Below are 12,781 nucleotides of genomic sequence, written 5' to 3'. Positions count from 1 at the left end.
AAGAATACATTAGAACTTCTATTTATTTTTGCATAATCCTTTAAAAATATGTATTATGTAAATATATAGTGGAATGAATATGTAATTTTAAAATATATAAATATATTCACATTGGAATATGTATATTTAAAACCTCCTACTGATAGGGCAACATACTGAACAAATATTGGAGGCTATTGATGTCACATTCCCAAGTGCATTAAATAATTTCACCCTTGAAATGACATGAGAGTCACGATGATCCATAGTTAACAGATGGGAAATTTGAGGCTCAGGGTGAATTGATTAGTCCAAAGTCACATAGGGTGTTAGGGATATGACCTGCACATAGAATATGTTCCTGCCATTCCACTAACATCTGCTGACTACCTGTTTATGTCAGGCTTTGTGGTAGGTACTGGAAATAGAAGACAAATAACATATGCTTCCTCCTCAGCTTGGGCCACCCACTCCCCCGTGATAGAGTCTCTTCTTCGGACAGGGTGTGGGACCTACAGCAAGACTGTGACCACTACTAGTTTCCTGGGGCTCTCCTTTCTTCTACCCTTCTGACTTCCTGTCCTACTCCTCCCACTCACCCCACAACCTTCCCATCCTTCATGGATAGCAAGAATCTGGGGCTTAGTGGTTCTGCCTTAAATGATCCTAAGGACCTCCTGGACGGTGGCTGGATTCTTCTGGGGCTGAGCAACATGTTAGAATGGGCACTTGCATGAAGAAAAGTGAGCAGATGGATTCTGGAGGTGTATAAGATACGGCAGCTCTCTGGAAGGCCCCTGCAAGAGGCACAAAGCAGAATGAAGTTGGTGTGTTGGGGAGAAGTACACGGGCTGCAGGCTGGAGGAAAAACTGTGTTGGGGCATGTGGTGAGGGGACTCAGTCAAGAAGACCAAGACCCATTGCAGGACCATGTCTTTGGGCTGCCAGAGGTATTGTGCAGGGATCTATTTACTGGCACTGAGCTAAGAGGTAGAAGCTTATTGACCAGGAATGAAACAAGAACCTGGTTACTAGAACTGGAACACGTGGTAGCAGTGTGCCGGACCACAATGCTGGCCTACTAAATCATCAGTTCCCCATCTAGAACAATTTCACATTCCCTCGCCCCAGAAAAGGACTCTTTCAAGAGTCTAGGATGAGGCAAAACTAGAAATAGGGGATTTGAAACATGTAAGTATACCACCTTTATTCATTAATTAGAGAAATATTTATTAAGAGCCTACTACAAGCCAGTCCTGTGTTAGGTAGTATGTACAACAGTGAACAAGAAAGCTGACCCTGCCCTTCAGGGATTCTGTGTAAGAGGGGGATGAGCAAGTGAGAAATGTGACAAGATATACCAAGTGCTGAGAGGAGAGGGGGAAGCAGTCAAAGGAAGGTTTGTTCTTCTTTCTTCAAGATGCAAGTATATGCAAAGATGCAAGTATATGCAAGCATAATCAAGAATTCAAGCATATCAGTTAGTGGAAAGGAGCCTAGAAGAGATGGGGGTGGGAGACGCAGGGGAGAGAGGAGATAGCTAATGGATCGAGGACCTCACAGATCCAAGAGGGAGGCACCTTCTAGAGCCTTCTAACTCTGCATGCTGTTCTGTTTACCAGTAGGAAGTATAGATGTTATCTCTTCAAGGAAGGTTATAAAATGGACTGTGCTGCACTGTCGGGTGAAAAACCTTGGCGTTTGGACTCAGATAAACTGGTTTTACAGTTTTGAAGCTCTACCGTTTTCCCAGCCGAGTGAGCCTGGGCAAATCATTTCGTTTGTTTTAATCTGGGGTTGTGTTTTTTCCTCTAGGACCTCAGATGGACAGAATTTGATTCATCACATTTCTTGGTTCTTGATACCCTCTCCTCATTAGTCCATCACATATTGCACAGATTCATTCATGTCTCTGCATGTAGGCTGCTTTGACCTGCTGTAGAATATCTCATTGTGTGGATGCACATGTGGATCACTGCTGTATGTCAGAGCTGGCAAGATATGTCAGAAGAGAAAGGAGAAACTCTTAGCTAAATAGAGCTGGAAATAAAATAATTGTCCGTATGGAATAAGATCAAAGGTCCCACATGTTCAAGTCAACCCCAAATGAATTAAAGTCTTATATGTCCAAAAAAATTGAAACTTTTAGAAGAAAATTGAGGTGAATATATTTTAGAACTTAAGGTAGAGAAACATTTCTTAAAGAAGACACTTACAGGATTTATTGCAAACAATAAGACTGGTACATTTGAATATATTCTCTTAAGAATTTTTCCACCAAAAGAAAGCCTCGATTTCCTCTTTTTTAAGATGAGAATAATAATGCCTACCTTATAGAATTCTAATAAGATGAAATGAAGCAACATATACAAAATACTTAGCACAGATCCTAACACCTACAAAACAATAAATGGTAATGATTATTATTATTCTCAAACAATCCTAATTATTTATCAAATAATACTGAGTAATATGACAAGACATATTTAAGACACACAAGCCATATGCAGACAAGTGTTTAATATCATAGTGATGGTTTCAAGAGAGAGATAAGAATTTATTCTACATTTATCAGAAGTCTATAGCCCAACAGTCAATAAGTATTTATTTATAGTCAATAAGTACTATCAAGCATCCAAGCCAGGAACCATGCTAGGGGCTGATTAATTTACATAAATCACCATGAATTTTTTCCCACCAACTCACACACAACCGTCATATATTTTTCTGTGATCATAGCAAAGACCTACACATGTTTGGATAATCTGTGTACAGTCCTACAGAAGAACTTTGACACTATCAGAGACAGAAATCTCAGAATAGTACAACTCTCAATTATTTGTGCTAATGAAAGAGTAAAGTAAAAGAGACAATTAAAATGGTAAATGTGTTTTGTTTCGTTTTGTTGTTTTGTTTTACAAGTACTCAAAAACCTCAAATCAACCTGACCCAACAATAAGGCAGCAAGTCAGAAGCAGGCAGTCTTTCAGAGCTGTTTGTTCAGCAGCTCAGTAATGCCGTGAAGGTTTGCTTCCTTTCTCTGCTTTGTGGCTCTGGAGACAGAGTCCACATACATTTCAATATGGCTGACAGCAGTTCTGGAATGTATAAAGCCTTGCATAAAGAAAATGACAGTTCACTATGAAAATCTGATTCAGATGATGTTGAAAATAGATTTACTGCCTGCTCTGCCTCTCTATTTTCTAGGATTTCACCACCTCACAGACTTTGTACACTCATGGTTCACATCTTCCTCACTTGCTTTCTTTAACCAGGAGAAGATAAATAAGCTTTAAGAAATAGTAAATTATATCAAAATAGACTTTATCATGTAATTTGCCTAATTATGTACCTTCAGTAAGTGTTTATTGAACTCTGGGGTGTCAACAATTATTCAGGTCTCATAAGTAATATTTGCTTAGAAATCTATCCATGAATAGGATAACAACTTTAATAAAACAAGAATTTATCCCCACCTAATCTGAAAAAGCTAAACACCCCTTGGAGTACAATTCCCCTGGAAATCATCCCAATGTGGTTTATTGAGGCTGATGCATTTGGACACTGGCTTTTAAGAAAAAAAGATAAAGAGGAAAGCTACTGTCTACCACAACATATTCCTTTTCCCAAGAGCTGGTAAGTTTCTTCCATATGTGGAACCAATCCAATAACGTTTGGAACATTCTTTTCTCTTTCTGGTAATGTGATATACCCAATGTGGACCTATGATACAAGGAAGGAGAGTAGATCAGAAGTCAAAAACCACAGGTCCTAGTTCTGGTTCTATCATTTCTTAGCTGTGAGAGTCTAGACCAGTGACTTCCTAGCTCTGAGTTTCTGTTTTGTCATTCTTCAAGTCAGATCACCATCTTCCTTCCCTACTTCACAGGTAGTGTAGGGTAATCTTTTCAAAAGCCATTTAGAGGACATAACACAATCTTACGTTTATTTTCTGCTACAGCATGACTCCCTTGAGGGCTGGGAGCATGTCTTAATCAAATGTGTGTATCCCACCATTCCTAGCCCAGGCCTATTATTAGGTGCTCAATAAATGTTGATTTTAAATGACAGCTGTCATGAAATAAATGAAAACAAAAGCCAACAGTGAAGGTTTGCGCTGCCTGCTGGCTGGCATGTGACACTTAACATCTAAAGAGTGATAGTGGCAGCTAAAGTGCAGAAGGAATCCACTTTATGAAACTATCTGAGCAGTGAAGCACTAGAAATCACAGTCTCCTTTTGGCTACTGTTTTACATTTAGACATGAAAGCTTGTCAGGCTGGGCTGAGAATAGACAATGACAAACTAACACATTTCAACAGGTTTAGAATAGTTTCCCAGTGAAGAATTTTCCTGGCCTCTCTCCACCCTGTTTTTTTTTTTTTTTAATACTTTAAGTTCTAAGGTACATGTGCACAATGTACAGGTTTGATACATATGTGTACATGTGCCATGTTGGTTTTTATCCCTCTTCTTGGAAGTTATTTTTTCCAAATGTACCCCATGATTGGTAAATTTCAGAAGAATAACTGGGGTTGGCTCAGTTCAGTTCCTCCCCTTCCTTCTCCTGAGTCTATTTCCAAAGGCAATCTGCAAGGGAGGGAAAAGCAACTGGGGGAGGGAAAAAAGAGATGTGAAGAAGGAAAGAAAGTGGAAGACCCAAAACAACATGGTGGTTAGTAGAGCTAATGAAAATGAAGAAGCTCCAATAATATCTGTATTTTTTAATCTGACTTTGTGAAAACCATTTGTTATGTGATATGACAATGTAATCAATGGTACTCAGTAAAGCCAGTATCCCAAAATTCGGCCAGGGGTCATGGCTTTGTGTGTATGGTTGTCCGAGAATTAAAAGAGAAGGAAGGGACTGTGCCCCTGTAGGGGAGATGATGTGCAGAAATGGACAGTATACACAGGAGGAAAGACAAGGAGAAAAGATGAAGAATTCACTAAAAGCAAGGACTTGGAGCTAGAGAAGCAACAAAAGACTACCTATAATTCTTGGAGATACTGAGGGAATACCAGGCTTCCCAAGAAAAAGATTCAAGCCATTCTACTGCACTGTCACCTGGAAGGTGGTCCCAAAAAGCTGGAGAAATTGGAGGCACTCGGGCAGCTGCTGTCTTGGTTACAGGCATTTGTGAATGGATGAGGCTGGAAAAGGTAAAAGATGGAGCAAGAGAGTAGGGAGGCAGGTACAAAAAAGAGACTCGTTATTACCTTCCTCTATTGCAGGCTTCAGAAGGTGAAGCCAGAGAGCAGGCTGTTTCTGTCCATGGGAAAGCAGGATGGTACAGCTCATATCTGATTCAGAAGTCAACAGTCAAACCATTCTTCCCTGAGACCAAAGCAGAGAATGAAGCCATTTCCCAGAAATTTGGATCTTTAAAAAATCACCCCAGCCTGGGTTACAGGGTAATTGTCCCATATCTATGTTTCACCTGCAGATTCATGGGACAGAATTATTTCCCAAGTCTAGCTCCATGCTCCTGCCCTGACTTAAGTCAGGGAATACTTGGTAGGTAGTAGCATTTATTATTTCATGTTCAAAATGTCTCAAAGGCTTGAAAACTGTAACATATTAAACAGAAATTTAGCAGACATTGCTTTGCACAATCCCGTGATGCCAGCTTGCTAGCATGGATATGTCCCTACCATATCCATGGATAGGGCACCCTACCAAATGCTGGACACAAAAGCTGAACACGGTAGTTCTTCCCTTCAAGGGTTCACAGCCCAGTGGAGGAGATTGTCAGGTGAGTAAATCATTCTACTGTACAGCCACGATGTGCAGAGGACTCAGAGGAGTCAGTGAAACTGCCATTCCCAGGCCCATGTCTCAGACCAACCCTTCCCCTCCAGCCAGTAGTGTAGACTGCACCTCTTCTCTCCCTCTTCAGTGAATACAGGCTAAGGAATGCAAGCTTCTCTTACCCACGTTCCCTGAACTGCTTTTTTTTTTAGCCCATCTCATCTTCTCCTGGTTTCGTTCAATTTTCCGCAAGCTTTCTATCTGGCTCACTTATCTCCCTTTATCCCTCAGAAGCATCTCCAGTAATTCCATTGACTGACAGGACATTTTTCCAGCAGAAAGCAGAGCTGAGTTGCTGCAGTGCCACGGCCACCTCCCAGCAACAGCCCCTCTGACCCCAGCGGACCTGCTACCTGGTTTTTCAGGTCAGTGGGGACTTTTCAGACGATATCTCTTTTATTTTAGCTTTTTAATTTCCGGCTGCCAGGCTTTTTTTTTCTTGATTACGTTTGGAGCAGCATTTCACACATCACAAAAGCCATGCCAGTTTTAAGTTGAGTTAGGATTCTGCAGGGGAATCCCATCATTTTGATTCCCTCATCAAAGAAGGGCTAAGTTTAACCCCTTGCGAATATGAGAATGAAAAGGACAGAGGAGTGTATTGTCACGGAAAAGGCACCAAATTACTCACCAGGGAACTGGACACAGGTCCCGGCCCCACAACTGACTCTGCCATGGGATTTTAGGCAAGACACCTGACCTTTCTGACTCCAAAATATTATGCCTCTTAGTCCTCCTCATGGTGAAGTTGGAAAACTCAATATATTGATTGCTATAAACATACCTCATAAACTATAAAGCACTGTTCAGTCAACTAAAGACCCATGCCAAACCTAGGGACATCTGGGCAGCATGTCCTTCTGAATAAGCGCATAAGCTCCATGAGAGCGGGGGTTGGCTCACCTCTTGCTCGCTATTTGCTCCCAGTGCTCAGCATATGGAAGGAAGGAAGGGAGGGAGGGACAGGGGGAGAAAATTGTGCACCCAAAAGGTCTGAAATGTCAGGTCCTTCCATATATTTGCGAAGTCCATCATCTGCTGGCAGGAGTAAAAATATCTCAAACACAGTAAATATCTTTCCTGAATTTACATCTATGAATTGAATCCCATTTGTGTGAGAAGTGAAAAGGCTGAAGTTTCCACTTTTCAATCAAAGGTAAAAGTCCTGACCTGATGCAATGTCGCGGAGACTGTTCATTCGCACAAGCCAATATAATAGTAGCAATAGCTTACATTTTTATAGTTCTTTATAGTTTATCAAGCATTTTCAAATATCTGACCTCATTCTGATCTTCAAAATATCACATAAGTAGGTAGGACGGATTAACCCTATTTTACAGATGAAGAAACTGGGGCTCAGAGGAGTGCAGAAACGTACACCAAATCACGAGGCCTGTAAGTAGCAGAGCTGGGATTTGGGCAGGTCCTCTTGGCACCTTGCCTTTTTCAGCTGCTAATGAAGACAGTAATGATGATGCTCCCATTGTTAAGCTGTTAGCTCTGGAACCACCCAAACCAATATGATTTCCTCTTTATTTCACTAGAATTATGGTTATTCGGAATCTCTGGAGAGTAGAGTATGTCCTCTCCTCATAAAAAAAAAAAAAAAAAAAAAAAAAAAAAAAAATCCTTTTCAGGAAGAGAAGGCTACACAATTGGTCAATAATCACAATTTTAATGACTTCATTAGTCATCAATCAATTGAAATAGCAACAATGATGTATCATTTCCCCCTATCAAATTAGAAACAATCAAATTAATGTTGGTAAGGATGTGGTAAAACCAGTGTTTATGTTCAATGCTGGTGGCCTTGTATACTGCTACAAACTTTTAGAAGCTATTTGGCCACATGCCTCAAGAGCCATGAATTGTTCATACTCTCTGAACCAGTAATCTTACATCTGAAAACCTATCCTAAGGAAATAATGAACTAGAGAAAGAAAAAAAAATATCTTCCTGGGGCCTGGTTGTTCAGTTCTCCCTTGGATAACAATGAGATATCATGGTATCTTTCTCGTAAATTTCCTATTTGTTTAAGCTCATTCCAGCTGGTTCCTGTTACCTGGCACCAGAACCATCATTACAAAAGCCCACACACAGATAGCTAATATAAATATTAATATCTTCCCTTCCCTTGCTTCAAACTTGACCTCATTTGACATTTCCAGCTTCACAGCCTGGTATCCCATCCCTCCACACCCCCATCAGTCCCAAAGCTCTGGTCAAGTCAAATGTCTCACAGTTGACCAGAGGGGCCATGAATGAGCATGTTCTGAGCTTTAGTTAGGATCGGAATCACCTGGAAAGCTGGTTAAAACACACACCACTGTGCGCATGCACACACACACACAAAAGCACACACACCACACCTTCCACCGACTTTGAGAATCACTGGTTTAAGCAACAGTCTACCTCTGGCAAAATCATCTAGTCCTTCAAGTCCCAGCTCCTCCCTGCTTTTTGCAGCCATCTCCAATCACACCAGACTGAACTAATTACTTGTCCCCTGTGTTTCTTTGGGGCAAGAGAAGCACCTATTACACTGTATAATGAGGGTTAATTGTATAATCGATGCCAGCTCCCTGCTTGTCAGGAGTATCTGGAGGGCAGGCCCCTGGTTTCATCGCCTTTGTGCTCCCAAAGCTAGCACAATGCTTGGCACATAGTAGCCATATGTGCATGTACGACTGAATTATTCCTTCCTCCCTCTATAGGGAAGTTATGGTTTATTCCTGTTTCCACAGGATCCATTAGCGTATTGAATAGCTATTTTTAAAAAACAATGATTAGCCATGATAGCAAAAGAAGAAACATGAACAGAGCTTATTCCTTTGCCAGGCTAGTAAATATCATCTTGCTTTGCTCGCTAAACTCCCTAATGAAGACAGTGGCTCTCAGGAAAATAAATAAAACATTAGGTTGACAACACACAGCACATCACAAGCACAGTCCACTAATTTGCCTATTGCTGAAGGACATTAGCCATCTTTGAGATAATCTCCATAAACATACTGCCCCATCTCCCTCCCTCAAAGATGAATTGTATCAAGTTAAAGTTTTAATGTTTTTCAATGTCTTATATGTATTTCATTTCAACAACATGTTTTAATAGCAAGATACCCATCTTAATCAAATGAAAGCTGTTTTTCTGTAAATGTTCTAAAAGTCAGTTCATTTTCTGGGAAAACCATCTTTTTGAATCACAAGTGGCTGGCCTAAACAGTGTTCTCAGAATATTAATGTGAAACTTAAGCTATTAAAATGTCATGGTTAACCTTTTTAAAACCTAATTAAATTAAAATAATACTATGTGGAATGCCTTTACAGCCAAGTAAGGCTCTTTTACAAAGAACCTGTTCCAAGTCTCAGAGCTAACACCTTATGAAGCCATGGTGGGAAACAGGTTTTGCAGGCAGACAAAGAGAGCCTGGCTTTACACCTGCTGTGATTAACTTTTAGTTGTTGGTATTAGAGTTAATTATTGCAGCATGCTGGATGGCAGGGACAATTTACTTGCCTGATCATACCTAATAAGATGTATTTGCAGATGCCAGCATCTCCTGGACTTAATCAACAAACTATCAAGACAATCAATGCTATTAAGCCCCATGTCCTTGTGATAGTTTTTTCCAAATAAAAAAGATGAAAATCCAAGGGTGCAGTGCTAAGGATATAGGCTGCTTAGAAAGCCTCTGTTAGCTAGCATCAGGCTTATCTCCCTCCCTGTGTGGCTAGATCTATTATGCAGGAGGGTTAGTGCATCCTAAGGCCTGATTCAATTGAGAGCAAAGTTCAAGGCAGCCACACCAGGTACAAGGAAATTAAGCTCTGAGAACTCCAGCACTTCTTGGTAACTGAACTCTGGAAGGCTTCAAATGGGCCCTTTCTATTTTACCCTGTATGGAAAAAGATTGTCATACCCAAGGCGCTGTATCCTCTTCCTGCTACATAAGGAGTGAGTTTCTGTTCCTTTATTTGATAATCTATGCTTGAATCCATGGAATACATTTTTAAAAGAAAGAAACTAGCTATGATATAAGGCAGGTTGGCAAATTCCATAAAACAACATGCTTTAGTTTCAAGTCTGTTCCTTTTTAGGCCCCAACAAATTAGCAAAACTCCTATGAGAGGATTGGGGTCACGTGTGGGCACACAAAATAAGGAGGGTGCTACCACCTAGAGGGATCTCATACAGGTAATGGAGAGGTGCAGGTGACAGCAATCAGCAGCCTGAAGGCACTGAAAATATATCTAAGACTGTCTTTGACTCATAAGTCATCCATCCTGAAAAATGAAAGAAGACCAACATTCAGCATGAACACCTAGATCTCTAACATCTTTTATTCATCCATTCATTCACTCAACACATGTATTCGTTGAATTTCTCCTTCATGCCAGGGACTGTGCTGAATATGCTCCCAATTTCACTAAACGTGAGCTGTGCAATCTTGAGCTCTAGCAATTTGCACAAGGTCTAGCTGGAAAAAAAACTGCTTTATGACAATGTTGGGGATCTTTGTTGCTCCCCAGGCTTCCAAAAAGATCAATAACCCAGATATGACACACATCACTTCCATTCAAATTCCATGGGTGAGAACCAGTCATGTGGCCACACCAACTGACAGGGAGACTGGAAAATGTAGTCTTCATTCTATGTTCAGCTAAAATTCAGGGGTTCTGTTACCATGTGAAAGAAGGGAAAAACCAATATTAAATGTCTCTGCTTTTGTAAGATATTTGCTTTTATAACAAAAGATGTAGTGTCTTAATCACACTGATGAGTCAAGAATGTTGGGCATCTCCATAGAGCAGAGAGATGGAGGAATGGCCACAGGAGCCAAGAGCCATGTAGGCAGATTTCTCCAATGGGATTCAAGCCCGCTTCAGGGCCAGGGTTTCAGAGTTAGGGACAGGTCTCTGGCCCTTAAAGAACTGACAGGTGATCCATGTTGGCATCACCATTCATAAATCTTCACAAAAGACAGTTCTCTGTCCTGTTTCGAAATAAGTGGACCTTTTTAAAATATCAGGGAAGAAAAACTTTTCTTCTATCCTCTTAGGTTCAGTGATTTGGGGGTCTATGAATTAAACCAACAAAAGACAGACTGGCAAAAGAAAATAAAACAAAAGACAGTGTTTATTCATGTATGTACTTGGGAGCTCACAAAGAAAGCGGCTCAAAGAAGCTGTTAGAACTTGGAGCTTATATACCATTTTAATGAGGAGAAGGGGTTAGGGTTTCAAGGGACAACAAATGGTGGGAAATGACTGAGAAATATATAAAGAAACCAACGGAAGGCAAGTGAAGTGGTAAATTTTATGTGTCAACTTGACTGGGTCACAAGGTACCTAGACAATTGGTTGCACGTCATTTCTGGGTGTGTCTGTGAGGTGTTTCCAGATGAGATTAGCATTTGAATCAATGGACTCAGTAAAGCAGACTGTCCTTCCCAACAGAAGTGGGCACCCTGCAATCTGGTGAAGGTCTGGACCAAACAAAAAAGCAGAGGAAAGGAGAATTTACTCTCTCTACCTGGCTACTTGAACTGAATATTCATCTCCTGCCCGCAGAATAGGACTTACACCATCAGCTCCTCTAGTTCTCAGGCCTTCAAATTTAGGCTAGAGCCATCAGTTCTCCTGGTGCTCAGGCCTTTGGGCTTTACGGCAGAGGGACCTGACAGCCACAAAGGAAGCATGCCCTAAGAATGACCCTACATATTCTAAGAAGAATATGTGTTCAGAGTCTCAAGCTAAGGAATTCAATGTAAAGACTCACTCCTTATGTATAAAGGACATCTGAACCCCTGGCCTATCCCTTGGAATACAAGCTCTATAGAGAATTGAGGCCCTTTGTTTTGGGTTAAATGGAGGTTGCTAGGTGAAGGTGGCTAGGTGGAGGGTGCTAAGTGAAAATGCTATATAAACTGCATGCTTTTTACAAGTGATAGTGGTTCTCCTATCCAGCCCACCACCCCTGGACCATCCCTGTATGTAAGTCACGCCAATAAACCCTATGTCTTGTTCTCTGTCTCTAGGTCTCTTCCTTGACCTCTCAGACACGTTGCCATCTCTATCGGAGTCAATAGGATTCTGGCATGACGTGGCCTCTGACTAGAACTATACTACCAGTTATCCCAGGCTCCAGCTTGCAGACAGCAGATCATGGGATTTCTCAGCCTCCACAATCACATCAATCAATTCCTCATAGTACAATAAGGCTTATTTTAATAAGGTGTGTTTATGCATCCAGTGTCAACTTCTCATCTCTGGTAATGGGAGTCACCCTTTCCCCCTGGTACTTCCTTAAAGCAGGATTTATGATAGCAGAATTCTTTTGGAAGATTCTGCTTTTAGACAGATGAGGGAATGCAGAGAAAGGCTCTTCCTGCATCTGTTGATTCTCAAATGCCTTTTACTCAAAATAATCTTTATGTCATGTGGCATATTCTGATCCCTTCCTTGGTCATACCCAAATTTTATGGACTCAATTACTTTGAAAGAAAAAAGAAAGGAAGGAAAAAGGGAAAGAAGAAAGGAAAAACAGAAGGAAGAAAGGAAGGCACTGGCTATGATAGAACATTTTTCAGGTGATGTATGAATTTTAGGAAAAAAACTACATTTACATACCCATACATACTAGGGCATTATTTTTAACCAAACAATTTATGGAAAAGACAAGGCAAATTCCACATTCAATTGGTAGGATTTCATATTCACTGCGAGCCACGCTCTGCCTGTGCTATGCTTGCTCCAAACATATTTCCACAGACTTGGATAATTTACCTTGATTTTTGCTTAGTATTGTAAAACGTCCCCAAAATTTGAGAAAGTACAGGGAAAAAAAACTTGTAGAAGCAAGTAAAACCAGAGAGGAAAGCCATGACATAGGAAGAGAAGATTTCACTGCCCTCAAAGCAGTTGTTTGTCAGTAACCACATTAGTGGTCTGGGATCATGAAGGAATGTTTTAAGTATTTTACACTCTAAT

This window comes from Rhinopithecus roxellana, chromosome 3 (assembly GCF_007565055.1).
Source record: "Rhinopithecus roxellana isolate Shanxi Qingling chromosome 3, ASM756505v1, whole genome shotgun sequence".
Classification (NCBI taxonomy): domain Eukaryota; kingdom Metazoa; phylum Chordata; class Mammalia; order Primates; family Cercopithecidae; genus Rhinopithecus; species Rhinopithecus roxellana.
Note: the sequence above shows the minus strand (reverse complement) of the source record.